We start from the raw sequence: 13165 nt of genomic DNA, 5'->3' as shown, positions 1-13165 counted from the left end.
GAGCTTGAAATGCAGAGGGCCAACCATTGATTACCGCTGCCTTAAAAGGGGGGGGGGGGGGTAATGGATCATAATGCAGAGACGGTTGATTCGTCACACTGGGGCGTTCAGTGTAGCTCCTTGCTGAGCTCTGGCGACACAGTTTGTTCAGGAAAAAGTTTGTAGATGTAATACGTTGTTGTCAAGCAGCAGAGGCTGAGAGAGGGAGAGAGATGGGGAGAGAGCTGGCATGAAATCAGCTCTGTGTAGTCAGGTTCCTGGCAGACACTGGACTGTAATAAACCAAACAATATCACATTAACACTCAAGGTCCGCCATTAATGGGCCCAGCTTTGGCCAACAGACGAGAGCGAACATACCCGTACACACATTCACACGTGCACACGCGCCGCAAGTGCCCACTGTTTCTCCTCTGACTATTTAATTCTGCGGCTGATAATTATAACTGTTATCTGTTGCCTCTGAAAAATTATTGAGCTTGTCAGCACCCATTAATTTACGCTGTATCATAAATTAAGTGGCGCGGGCTGCGTTTTATCCCCTACTTGCTGGAGTAAATGGAGGCGGTTTTTTCCAGAGGCTAAGTCTGCTTTAGTGTACTGTACATCACACATGACAGACTTTTGTTCTGCTTCCCTGTTGTTTAAAAGCCTGGAGAAAATGAGTCGCAGATAAATTAGCCACAGTTGAATTTGTGCGGCTCTGAACTGGAATGAGACTGTGTCATCTAAGCTGAGCGCTGGAGCTGTGGGTTTACATGCAAATTAAGAATCATATCTCTTCTTTTCTTTTATGATCTTTGTCCTAGAAAATGTCCGTTTATGTTTACCCTGGTAACCTCACTCTGCCATGTGTCAGAGTAGGAAAGTTGTTGTCCAAAACCAAATATGCAGGAAGCATTCATCAGTGAACTGTTACGGACGGCTGCTGCCATATGTCCGAACTTCAGCAGCAACATGATTGGTGCTCGAGCTAAAATGAATCATGCACTCCAAATCAGCCGGTGAGCAACAGCATAACTATCTGTCTACAGGCAGTGGAGAAAAGCTTTTTTTGCGCATTGTGATTCCATGTCTGCCTCTGAGAATAGCTTTCAGTCAAAATGCTAATACTTCTTATAAATGATGAATGTCTTGGGTGGAGAGGGGACAACAATAGTGACCTTTTTGAACCTCAAATCTGCACAAATTGTTTCCCGTGTACACTGTCAGACTCAGGGTTTAGGACATCAGAGTTCCAGGCAAGGTATTAACACAATATTTCAGCCTGTTTAGTTACTGTGACACCTGCTTTAAGGAGGTCACAAGTCAGCCGCATAAAAAGCACCCAATGAGCTCATACAGGCTAAGCAGCTTTCTCCATTTTCATCGCAATTTGGCAAGATTGAGACTTTTACTGCGTGTAACATGTTGTCAGGGTGAAAGGTGAGATCTAACCTGTGCATTTTATCAGTCAATCCCTGAGGCAGCTACTTGTAGTATCCACTTCTACTTACCTGTACGTCTTTGGACTGTGAATAGAAAGCCAGAGCACTCAAAGGATACTGATGCAGACCTGGGGAAAAGATGGACAGAAAGGCCTTAACTTCTGCTGTGCCACCCTTATCTCAGGCAAAGAAAATGATTCTTACTTGACATCCCGGCTGAGTTCAGAGTAGAGCCAGATGTTAGGATCCATAACACGCTAGAGCGATCATATGTGTCATCCTGCTATTGATCCTCCTGGAGGAAGTGTTGTTAGGGAGAGGGATGTAGTACCTGCTTAGCTTGCTGCCATCCCAATGGATGGTGAGATATGTGGTTCTAGAAATGTGTTAATATAGTGACTACATGCAGAGGTAGTTGATAAACTATGCTAGCCTTTTGGGAACATGCAGGATTTTGAATTGGGCGGTGTAATGTCTTATCAGTCTGGCAAGTTAAAAGCACTGAAGGTAAAGGATTGTTAATTCTTGTGCTACGCGAGAGGATTTAAATAAAGTATGAATTTTCATGCTGTGTGGTCCACACGTAAATGCACCCCACACCTGTCTCAAACTGAAGGCTGCAGATGAGGCACCAGTATTAGTCACCGCCAATTTAATGTGGACTGCTGTAAAAGTGCGTTAAAGATGTATGGGTATTTGCTTATATTGTACATAGATGAATTGCGTAGTAAAGCGAAAGAGGCTAAACTCAACATATATCAGAGTTATCTACTTGTGTGTCCCTCTGCAAACTAAAACCATATAGCGGAAAATGACGCATCCCTGTACGCCATGACTTGTGCAGTCTACTAGTACAGGCCTTTCAAGCATAGTAGTTGCAGAGTATCTAACAATACAGCAGATTTCTTTTAAACGTGTTTGAGTTGACAGTGAGTGAACAGTCCTCCAGGATTGGAATGGATAAACAACCACAACTCTTGTTTCCAGAGAAAAGGAGAGCATTGATGCTGTTTGACAGCAAGCACAGACTGCCTGCCACAAAACTCCCTCATGTGGGAGAACCACAAGATGTCCACTACTGCTCCCTAAATCCCTATCAACACTGCCTTTATCCCTCTCTACATACTTATTTCATATCCTTCCTGTACCTCCTCCCTTTTTCTCTGAATTTTTTTCCCCTCTCTATCTTTTTCTTTGACTGTTCCTGCCTCCATCTTCTTCCCACTTCCTCTCCCTCTTTTGGCAGCCCGCAGACACCATTTACATTGGATGCAGCTTGTGTAGCTGATACTGTACAACATTAATGGAAAGTGAAAGACGTAATGTTTACTTCTCTGCCTGCAAATACACAGGAGTGTCACATCCTGGCTGTGGTGGGGAGATGTTTGGCTGAGGGACCTGTGAATGAATTAAACAGTTCTTAGTGTGTGTGTGTGTGTGTGTGTGTGTGTGTGTGTGTGTCCTTTCCAAACTTGTGAGGCTCATTATCTGAGCAATGATTTTCCCCAAAAAAGTTTGACAGCTACTGTGTGACATCATCTACCATACATTACTCTACAGTTTGGCCCGCTTTGCTACCCGGCAAAGGAAGTCATCGCTGAAAGACTAAAACTTCACAGCTCCCTTTGAGCCGCTTGGCCCATTTCCTGTCTACCTCTCTCTGCTCCTGCTCTCTCATTGTCTTCTTCTTTGTGCTTCCATCTTGACAGTGTTCAGCCTGCGCTATGCCACAAAGACTAATAAAACCAAGAACATATTATTATATCGTTTGATGAGTGGAGCAGCCTTTGTCAGTTTATCCACCTGCTGCAGCGCAGCGCTGATATGATTCAGCACCATGTGGTTTGTTTACCTTTATGTAATAGTTCGGGCTATTTATGCAGCTTCAACTTTGGAAGCTGCCACACTGAATACCAATCTCCACTGTAGCGTTGCAGTGCCGCTGCCTCTGTACGGGTATTTACCGCTCCTGGATGTGTCCCAGCCTCAGATATATGGCTGAAGGCTTAAATAGATGTCAGAAAGGTCTGCACTAGCACTTTCTATTGGGAGAATTCAATATGGTGTAACTTTGTTGGGTGGGAACGGAGACGAGAGGTGAAGTGAGGCTGAGAATATAAAAGGACCGGAACACACTGAATGTGCAAAATATTCTGATATTGAGTTGCAGCCTCTTTTGTGCAATTTAAAAATCTAAGTCATCCACTTCTCTTTTGTAACAGGCATAGATTTTGTATGGCAAAGTCAATATGGAATAATGTCTTTTGTCTGAAGTCACCTTAACGTTGTGTGAATATTTTCATTATACATTTGACTCAGGAATGATTGCTTGGAGACAAACTCCAATAACCAGTGGTGACATAGCAATTAAATATTGAATCTTAAATGTAGGAAGCCAGACAGGCTGGGCGCAGACGGAAGGGTGTGTGAGAGTGTATGAGTGTGTGCTGAAACTCAGGGACAATACAGTAGATTTTTGTTTGCATTTCTGAGTGCCACAGACAGGGGGTCGGGGCGGAGAAGAGATTCCACGGAGCATTAAGTCCGTTTGAATGGGTTTTCACTCTGTCAAAGCACGCTGCGCTCCAGTTTTTATAACAGCGTTGAATCACCATTTCCATTTCTCTAATTCTTTCCATCTTTTGTTGCAGGCAGCAGACTTGGCAACTATTGTTTGACACATTGCTTGTGCCAGAGAAAGCTGCGTGTGTATGTGGATGAGTGTATGCGTGTGTGTGTATGTGTGTGTATGTGGGAGAGTTGCGACTGGCTAATCCATAAGCCTTAATAGGAGACTGCTGCTTTAACACCATATCAAGTGGAAGTGTCCACATTTGTCTTTGCCTTGTCTTTGACTGAACTCTCAAAAGGCGTTATTTTTCTAATTGACAATGAGGCATTGTGTTTTTATCATGTGTTGGGATTTGAGAGAATCGTGCATTAAGAAGACTATGAATTAAGAACAGAAAACTGAAATGAGTGTTTCAAGGGTTTTCTACAACAGCAGCAATAAGCTTCTTATTAATCTGTGCACCCGTGGTAAATGAATATTTTATGTCTGATGATGGAGCAGGAGACAATAGGTCATAAAGTCAAACGCAGAGCTACCTGTATTAAATTTGTTCCATAGTTTGAAGAAATTGGATCCACAGTCTGCAGAGAGTCATTTTCACACTGAGGGAATCTCGGCAGAAACTTTTTCACTTCAAAACCATTGAATTCAGCCTTTGAGGCACTTTTACTAGTTTCCATTATGCTGCGGCTGAATTATTTTTTGAGGAAAATCTATTCAATCAAGGTGAGCTTTGGAAGGGGTGCTTCAGTATTAACATTCATAAGAATATCAATCAGCCAGCCACTCGGGGTGGGTAAAAAGAGGAGGGAACAAAAGTTCTGATGGTTTTTCCATTTTCCCCAGAGGGGCTTTAATTCTGGTTGTTTCTTGCTGAAATCCAGTAAGACCCCCTCCACCCCCCCTACTCCCCTACCCTCACTATCCCTTGATCCCATTAGCAGTGAACTCATGGGACCTCTGATCAGCCATGCAAGGTCACTGAGTCACTGACAAAAGACACCGGCTAAAGTGATTGCTTCTTGGCAGAAAAGGTCCAGTAGCCTTCAGATAAATGATGGTGTGAAGTTGAAGAGCCTCCCAGCAAAACTTAAATGAGACATTTTTGGAAAAATCGTGCTTGCCTTCTTGCCCAGAGATGAATGAGAAGATATTGAGACGACCACTCTCATGTCGGAGTGCTAATCTTGAAGATAGATTCAGGATTGTTAGGTATGCTTAACTTTAAGACTTGAAACAGGCAAACACAGCCTTACACTTTGGGTTTTGTACAAATTAAACAAACAAGATATCATTTGTTAATTAGCGAGCTGCAAGTCAGATTTTGTTAGTGTTGGACATAACCAGGCTAGTTGTTTCGCCCCGGCTTTTAGTGTTTATGCTAATCTAGCTTTATATCTAATGTTAAGTCAATACAATTGTATCAATCTTTTTATCTAGCTCCTGGCAAGAAAGCATTCTATAAAGGTCTAGCTATTGCTAAAACTGAATTTAAGCAGGTGAGCAATAAAAAGAACATAACACTGTGAATATCACTTTTGTTCATTCACATAATTTACAACTTTAGCATGGATCTTACTCATCGGCCCTCTAACACTGTGCATGTGGGAGCACGATGCATCTGGACAGAATCACATCTGTTAACTCCCTCCCTCCTGTCTGTGTGTGTGAGGAGTAGCGTCATTGATAAAGAAGCCAGATCTCCCTGCAAATGACTTTCACATTATGTCATCTGTCAAAATCAATTAACCTCCAGCCACTAAGTCTGGAGAGGTCTGAAGCCAAGCCCTGCTGAAGCCAATAGCAGACAGACAGTGAGGATAATCAGGGTCAGTGTTGTTGAAAGGATTGAAAATTAGACAACGCTGCAGGTTTGAGTCCGCTATCATGTTAAATCAGTGCAGCCAGAGATTGTGGAAGATGAAAGGCCTGACAAACTTGAGTGATTGGTGTCTTTACCTTTAGTTTTGATTAAAAAATGATCGCTGACTCTGTGTCTGATCAAGCCCAGGTTTCTGATGGAAATAAAACATGAATTCTTTCTCTGCGCAGTGTGTTTTCACCGGTACAGTCTCCACTACCAACACCACTTACTACATGTGTTCCTATGGTAACAGAGAACATCCTCCCTGGCACTTCAAAATAGTGTTTATCTTTTTTTGCTCCGTCAGTGATATGCTTTTGCAGTGGAACCCCTGCTGATAGATCTGGATCCAAAATTTCTGCCAAATAGCGATAAGTGTGTCTCAGCCACAGCTATGAAGCTGCTCAAAAACAGAAACATCTCTCACGGGATGTCCAGTGTAAAGAAATCAATTCAGTGCATTTGGTAGGGCGGTTGTCTTTGGGTGTGAGTGCAAACTATATTCACGGAAAATTGTATCATGATACATCAGTGACTGCAGCTTTATCAGTGGGCTAATCTCCCGAAAAAGGGCCCACATGCAGCCAGTTAAATCCAGGGCCCATATGGTCCCGCCTGCCCTCACACAGCCTCTCCTCCTAGCAGGTGATCTGACACACACTCTGCATGTTCTGGGCCGGGGGTTACACTGTGTCTGTGCTTCACATGCTTTATGTACAGGAATCTGTGCTTTGGCTGCACCTCTTGATTATCGTCATTATTTGCATTGTATAAAACCAGGCTCAAGTTATTGTTGTGCAGTAATCATGATCCGTCGACGATCGGCAGTATCCCATCATAGTTTTCCTGATTAGGTTTCCTCTTATAAATTGTGTAAACCAGCAAAAGATGCTATTTTTCCAGAATAGAGCTAATCTTATGCATCTGAGACATCAATACACTCACATAAAGATACATGGAGGAGGAAATGTATACCAATTTTAAAGAACCAAAGTTAGCATCTTTATTTTTGAAAAAAGGTAAAACTGCTAAATATCTGTTGATTTGATTGATTTTTTTTCAGGTCCAGTGATAAAAATAGTCAGACAAAGGTTTTTTATGAATAGCTCTATGTATGTTAAACAAATATTTATTCAAAATAGATAACTATATGGATGTACAGTAGTTGGTTTTAATTAGCATGAAACTGAGGAATAAAGGTAGTGTAGTGTTTTGAGTGATTTTATTTTGCCAAGTAAATTAATTGAAAACATATACTCTGAGGAATATTTGCAGTGCAGAGACATCTATAGGCTAGGCTTTAAAGCTTTAATTTCCTGCTGGCAAGGCTGATGCAGCTTATTACTGAATAACACCAGCAGCTATGGGCAGCTGTTAACTTGGGCCGTTTTCCCGCATTTTCCTGCTCCTGCATGATCGGAGACGGTTAGAAAAGTGTTTACACACAGCGTCATGTGGGACTTGAGTGGAATCCTCCGTGTGAAAGGAGTTTGAGTCATCATGATTTTGGATGGATGGGGGAGGATCTGCCTCCAGGAGAAGCAACTGGTTTGGTTTTCCATTCCAAAAGTATACTGACAAACATGGTCAATGAGATCCAGAAGATCTGGTTATACAAAATCAGTGAGATCATGTTGCAGTTGTGTCTAAACAGTGTATTTTGCAGCAGTGGTAGTAACAGCAGGTGTTGGTCCAGTGTGCCCTGAGAGTACTGAATCGAATTCATGCCTCGTCTTCAGTTTGTGCTGTGCGCCGCTCTGTTCCTGTTTGCCATTACCTGCCCTCTCGCCGCCATGTCAGCTTCCCCAAATACACTGTATGTTAGAACAAAGTCTAGATTTTCTGTCAGACCAGCAGGGGCTGCCTGGATGTTTCTGCCTGGTTGCTTTCCAGGTACCCACCAGACTGTGACTGAGGATTGAGAGTGGAGGCTGAGCGTGCATGTGTGTGTGTTTGTGTGTGTGTGTGTCTGGCTGCTAGAGATGTAGTGGCAGCCAGGCAGGGCAGGCCGGCTCCTCCGACCCCTCAGAGCCTCCATCTGGACCGTGGGGGCCTGTCATTTAGGAGTGCAGGGCCTGAGCAGAGGAGCAAATTGCATTTTAATCGATCATATTCCCAGTAAAAGCCACTCCCAGCAGCCACTTGTCTTACTTTCCATTCTATTTATGGAAGCTCCCTGCCTCTGACTGCTATATGTGTGAATGTGAGACAGACAAAAAAAAAAAAAAACAGAGTGTAAGAGACAGTAAGGGTGTCATTGACCATCTCAAGTCAGTAAAAGCAGAACCAATTTTTCCACTCCTCCTCTTGAGTCCAGCCTTGTGTGTGGATGTATTCTTGCTCATTAAAGTCAGAGTACTACAAGGACCTTGTCATACTCATGTGGCTCTAGATGATATGAAAGCTGATAGCAAGCTGTTTTGATAGCATGCTGTTCCTTTGTATTAAAAGGCAGTGCTTTCAGGGCAGTGGAACATGAGCATCAGACACCGCTCCATTATCAACAAAAAGAGAACCCTCCCCACCATTAAACACCACTGAGCTACAGTCAAATATGTCATGTGCTTTCATAGAGGCCCAATAATGCTGTAATGTGATCGTTTTCCCAGCTCCAGTCTCCTGTGTCTATTTTGAGTCGGATGCCCAGTGTTGAGTCTCACACCAACAGGCGCAGCTACTGTGCAGCGTGCACGGGTAATAAATTATGAGTCAGCCCAACGCCGCCACTGATTGTTGGATCCATTTTCTAAGATGCTGCTGTTTCTAACTAATCTGTCCCTTGGGGCCTCTTGTAAAGGAAGTTTAAGTCTGTACGTGCCTGCTCTGTGGAACACATTTTTTTGTTCTTTTCATAAAGCATTGAATCACCCCCTTTGTAAGAACAAAAAAAAAAAACCCAAAAAAACACCAGAACCTTGAGCTGTAATGGTGTCACATAAAAGATCCTGCAGAACGAGCAATACCAGTGAACGAGGCCGCTGCTTGCAAGCACTCCTGTCAGTTTTCCTTTGCAGGCCTCCCAGGAATTGTAAATGTTGTCACATTCTCAACAAGACAGCTTTTTGCTATTCACTGGGAAATTAGTTTTTGGGTGTGCTTTTCTGGCTCTGCAGTGCACCAGAAAATGTTAGTTATTTATGATGACTTTGTAGAAGTTGCAAAGACAGAGGCATAATTAGAGGATAGCACAGTGGTAAAAATATCATGTCAGGATCATTTGGAACCTCATTTTTGTTGTTTCGTTTTGTTTTGTTATTTTTTTTACTTTTGGCTCTAAGTGTTCTGCAACTGAAGAAAAAACATGCAAATACACACACACAAAACAAGCAAATTAAGAAAACAACTGCACCAAACTGACAAGAAAACCCAGAATGCATCATAAACAAATAGTAGGAGAGGCTTGATAGAAAAGTTGAATTTTCAATGTGTATGTGATGTCATTATTTCAACGTTGTAATTGAACCATGAGCTATGCAGGAGCATCTAGACACTGGCGGTGGTTGTGGTGGTGGTGAAGGGCTAAAGATCTGAATGGATGACAAGTGAAGCGGGACTTCTGATAAGCTCAGGGTTCCCATGAGTCCTGGACGTGATGTGATGGAAACTGGAGGTATGTGGGGTGGAGGAGGGTCGTGTTGATTTGACACTGAAATGACAGCTTACAGCAGCAGAGAAAGGAAACACTTGAAAGTTTGACAGCAATGATATGATTGGCTCAAAGAGGTCGTGGCAAGATGTGATTGGTTTCTGTGAAAGAGTGACCACCCTCAATCAGCAGAGTGAGTTGAAAGCGCGACAGAGGAAATGAGAGAGAGAATTTACAGCATGAAGACATTCTTCCTGATTGAACTTACAATGTCTGTGTTCTGTCCTGTTTTAAACTGTATGTGTGATGTATTTACTTCATTGTCTTTGCTTTAGCTGCAGTGGGTTGAACTACAAGGACTACAAGGAGTGAGAATCTCTGGGCTGTGATCAGGCTATGATATGATATAAATCAATTATCGCTGCATCTGAATGCATCAGAATGTTCAATTTATATGCATGATATATTTTTTTCTCACTGTGTGAATAGTGACTACTTTTAAAACAAGTAAACAGAATAATATACACATGCTCTTGTTGATGCGTTTCACCATCAGATTGGTTCAGCCATAAGGAACTCAAGCCAGGTTTGCAAAATTGTTACAGGTGATCATATTGTTGAGAATTTGGTTTTGAATGTAAGCTTGTTGACTTTTCTGCACTGAGACAAAAACTTTCAAGAGAGAATCTCAGTGCCTGTAAGTATCGATCCCCCCACCCCCCCCATCCCTAAGGGCTGCTGTAGTATAGTCTTTTATTGGATGTGTGCAACATCTGGCCTCCCTGGCTTCTCCTTGATTGTGACCTTTTACGTGTTAGCTGTACTGCTCAGCTAACACGGTTAGGAGAGGACTATGGAGTGAATTAAAGATCTCAGAGCGAGGAGAGTCGGATGAAGGATGGAGAGGCATGGTGGATACTCAGCCGGAAGGTCCTTTATTCTGTCTGCCAGTACCTTGTTGTGGACTCGCCCACTGACCGAACAGGACGTGAACCTCACCACCCCATGCTACTGTCTGACTCTGCCGCTGTCCTCATCTACCATTCATAGCTTTTATTCTGAGGGTTCTCTGTTGTTTATGACAAAGGCTTTCCAGCATCTCTCGCATTCAGATTAGTGGCAGACTGATACTGCTGGTATTAATTATGAATCTGAAAGCCACCAGTCAAAACTGACGACCTGTGATATGCTGGAGCTTCTTTTATAACCACAGCTTGTCAATATGTTGATGTTATTATTAATGTATGATACCTGGCCAGGGAAACTGCCTGGAGGAGTTTCACTACGCAGCTTTAGAATGTCAGCCTGTGTAACCTGCTTCATCCTGCCTTTAGCCAATAGGAACCTGATTTGGCTCCATTGCATTAAATGTCTACCAAATTGGCATAATAGAATGTCCACAGTCAAACATCATGATGTACAGCAACAGTGTTTGTCGGGGATTGGGTTTACCCTCATGCTTGCTGTACAAAAGGGTTTGCAAAACAGCTCATGGATTGTAACTGTGACTGTTTTCATGATGAAATATAAATACTCATGGATATTTCTCAAACAGTGCCCTCATAATAATCTACCTCTCCACTGGCCTTCTGTATTTTGAGTACATTGCAAACACACAGATGTAATTGCACTTTTCTACTCATCTAGCAGTATTCTCAACTAACCCCCAGGAAGAATGTCACACAGAAGTCTAAAACGTCTTTTCACTCTGTTTTTCAGGTTTTGTGGCTCTGCTGATAAATGTCAACCTGTCCTGATATTTGTATGGGTCTTTCTTTTCAACCAAAGGTGAGTTCATCCTCCTCTTTTCAAAAGGGTGTGTTGTTGGTATACAGGTGCCAGTGGGTTTTTATAACAGGTGCTGCACTCACGACTGCGCAGTCAGCAAGATCTTATTCTCAAATACATCTCAGGCTGAAGATCCACAGGAAACTTACAGCACATCAAGTACGACTTAAAGCGTTGGATTACAGACACGACATGTGGTTTAATGATGGGCTCATAAAACTTTAGGGCGAGGAATAGATGGCTTTGTGTCATGCTTTTTTTTTTTTTTTTTTTACAGTAAGTCCAACAGTGTATATATAGAGGTACATTTCAAAGCATGTTAAAATGTATGATGGATATAACCAATGAAAATCAATGCACTCTTGATTATACTATAAGAAATGTAAGAAAATGCATCAAACGAGGAAAGGAAAGGATTTACAAAAAGCTTTTATCATGGGGACTAGTTTGAGATGTAGTTGATTTCTAGAGTAGTTGATACCTCTTTTGGTACATAAGTTAATTAATTTTAGGTTTTTATATCCATGAAACAGTTTCAAAGTAATTGACACAATCGCTGACATTTTAGGATTTCTTTCACATATCGTAAGTAATTGCTGTATGTGTCCAAGATCTTTTCAGCAACTGTCCCGGGTTGCCATTGCTTTCACCGTCCTCCAAAGCACCGATGTTCTTGTTTCAAAGAGGTGAAGTTTCGTTGCCACCTGACAAACAATTCAGGCCTCGGTGTTGGTTGCCCGGGAGCTGTAAACTGAAGTTGAACCTATTTGTGGAAGCTCTGTTTCCAAAAAACACAAAACAAAAAACAAAACAAACAGAACAGAGCAAAACAGTCGGCCTTTTCTTTGGTCACTTTGACAAGAAGACTCTCTTTAGCCGCTGATTTACGAGAACGCTGAGTTGCCACAGTATGTTCCCTTTTTTTTTTTTTCCCCCCCTTTTTTTTGCTGCTGCGGTTAATCTTGTTTCTGGCAGCCTAAACTGGTCATTTGCGTAGTCTGGCTGAAGAAAAAGTGGCTCTCAACTCCAGGTCATGTTTTGTTTCTGTCTCATTCTTGTACTTTTTTGTTTAATGGGACTGAGCTTCTGTGCTGGCTGTTCTTCGGGGAGCAGTTCATCACCAGAGCTGCATCTGTTCACCTCAGCCAGGAGTTATGGCCCGGCCTCGGACGAGATATCAGCTTTAAGACTTGACATGAGGGGAAGATTTAAAGACTTGCAAATTTAAAAAAAAATCGCACAAAATGGTGAAGACAGCCAGGCTCTTACATGCAGTTATTGAAAGCACTTGGAGGGGAGATTAACCTACCTCCACTGCCTCCCTCAGGCTATGATTCCCCCACCAGTCTGCTATCCCCCTGCTGGGACAAAGCGACTGAGTGAATCCGCACCATCATCTGCTGCTTCACTCCCTCTCAGTTTACAGTGTGCAGCTTAATGTTGTTAGTTTGTTTTTGTGATTTCGTGTTTCATTTTCATTTTTCTTTCTCTCCAAAGCCCTGAAAAATCCTTCCTTTATTGGTTCATCAAGGTTGGAATAAGTGGCCATCTATATATATATAATGTATGAATTCAAGATACCCAGAGTTTGCAGAGACCTACAATGCCAACATTCATGAACAATTGATATTGCTTTTTTTCGACCTGCTGAGAGTTTTCCTGTGGGAGTGGGAGCCACCGAGTACCGTGATACGATTCATGGTTATGTTGCCCATAATAATGATAGTGTCACACTAGAGTCTTAGCTTGGTTGCTGCTTACCACACACACACACACACACTGACTTCAATATGTCAGTGTTCATGTGTGCCATTATTACCATGTTAAATCATTACTGGCAACAGGCCGAACTGTCAGAACGCGGAGCTGCTCTAGAGTTCAAATGTTTAACTAACTATATGAAGGATACAACTTTGACTCACTAAATTC

General features: G+C 42.4%; 1 protein-coding gene across 11 annotated transcripts in view; it reads left to right on the top strand.

Annotated features, from left to right (window-relative positions):
* arvcfb (ARVCF delta catenin family member b) overlaps positions 1–13165 on the top strand; it is a 214569-nt gene that overhangs the window by 36306 nt on the left and 165098 nt on the right. For all 11 annotated transcript variants that reach the window (XM_037097261.1, XM_037097262.1, XM_037097254.1 and 8 more), the window contains exon 2: positions 11168–11236. The gene's annotated coding sequence lies outside the window, so the exon portion shown is untranslated. The remainder of the gene's footprint in view (positions 1–11167; positions 11237–13165) is intronic.

This window comes from Acanthopagrus latus, chromosome 5 (assembly GCF_904848185.1).
Source record: "Acanthopagrus latus isolate v.2019 chromosome 5, fAcaLat1.1, whole genome shotgun sequence".
Taxonomy (NCBI): Eukaryota; Metazoa; Chordata; class Actinopteri; order Spariformes; family Sparidae; genus Acanthopagrus; species Acanthopagrus latus.
The sequence above is the reverse complement of the archived record's forward strand: the minus strand, read 5'-3'. Positions and strand labels throughout refer to the sequence as shown.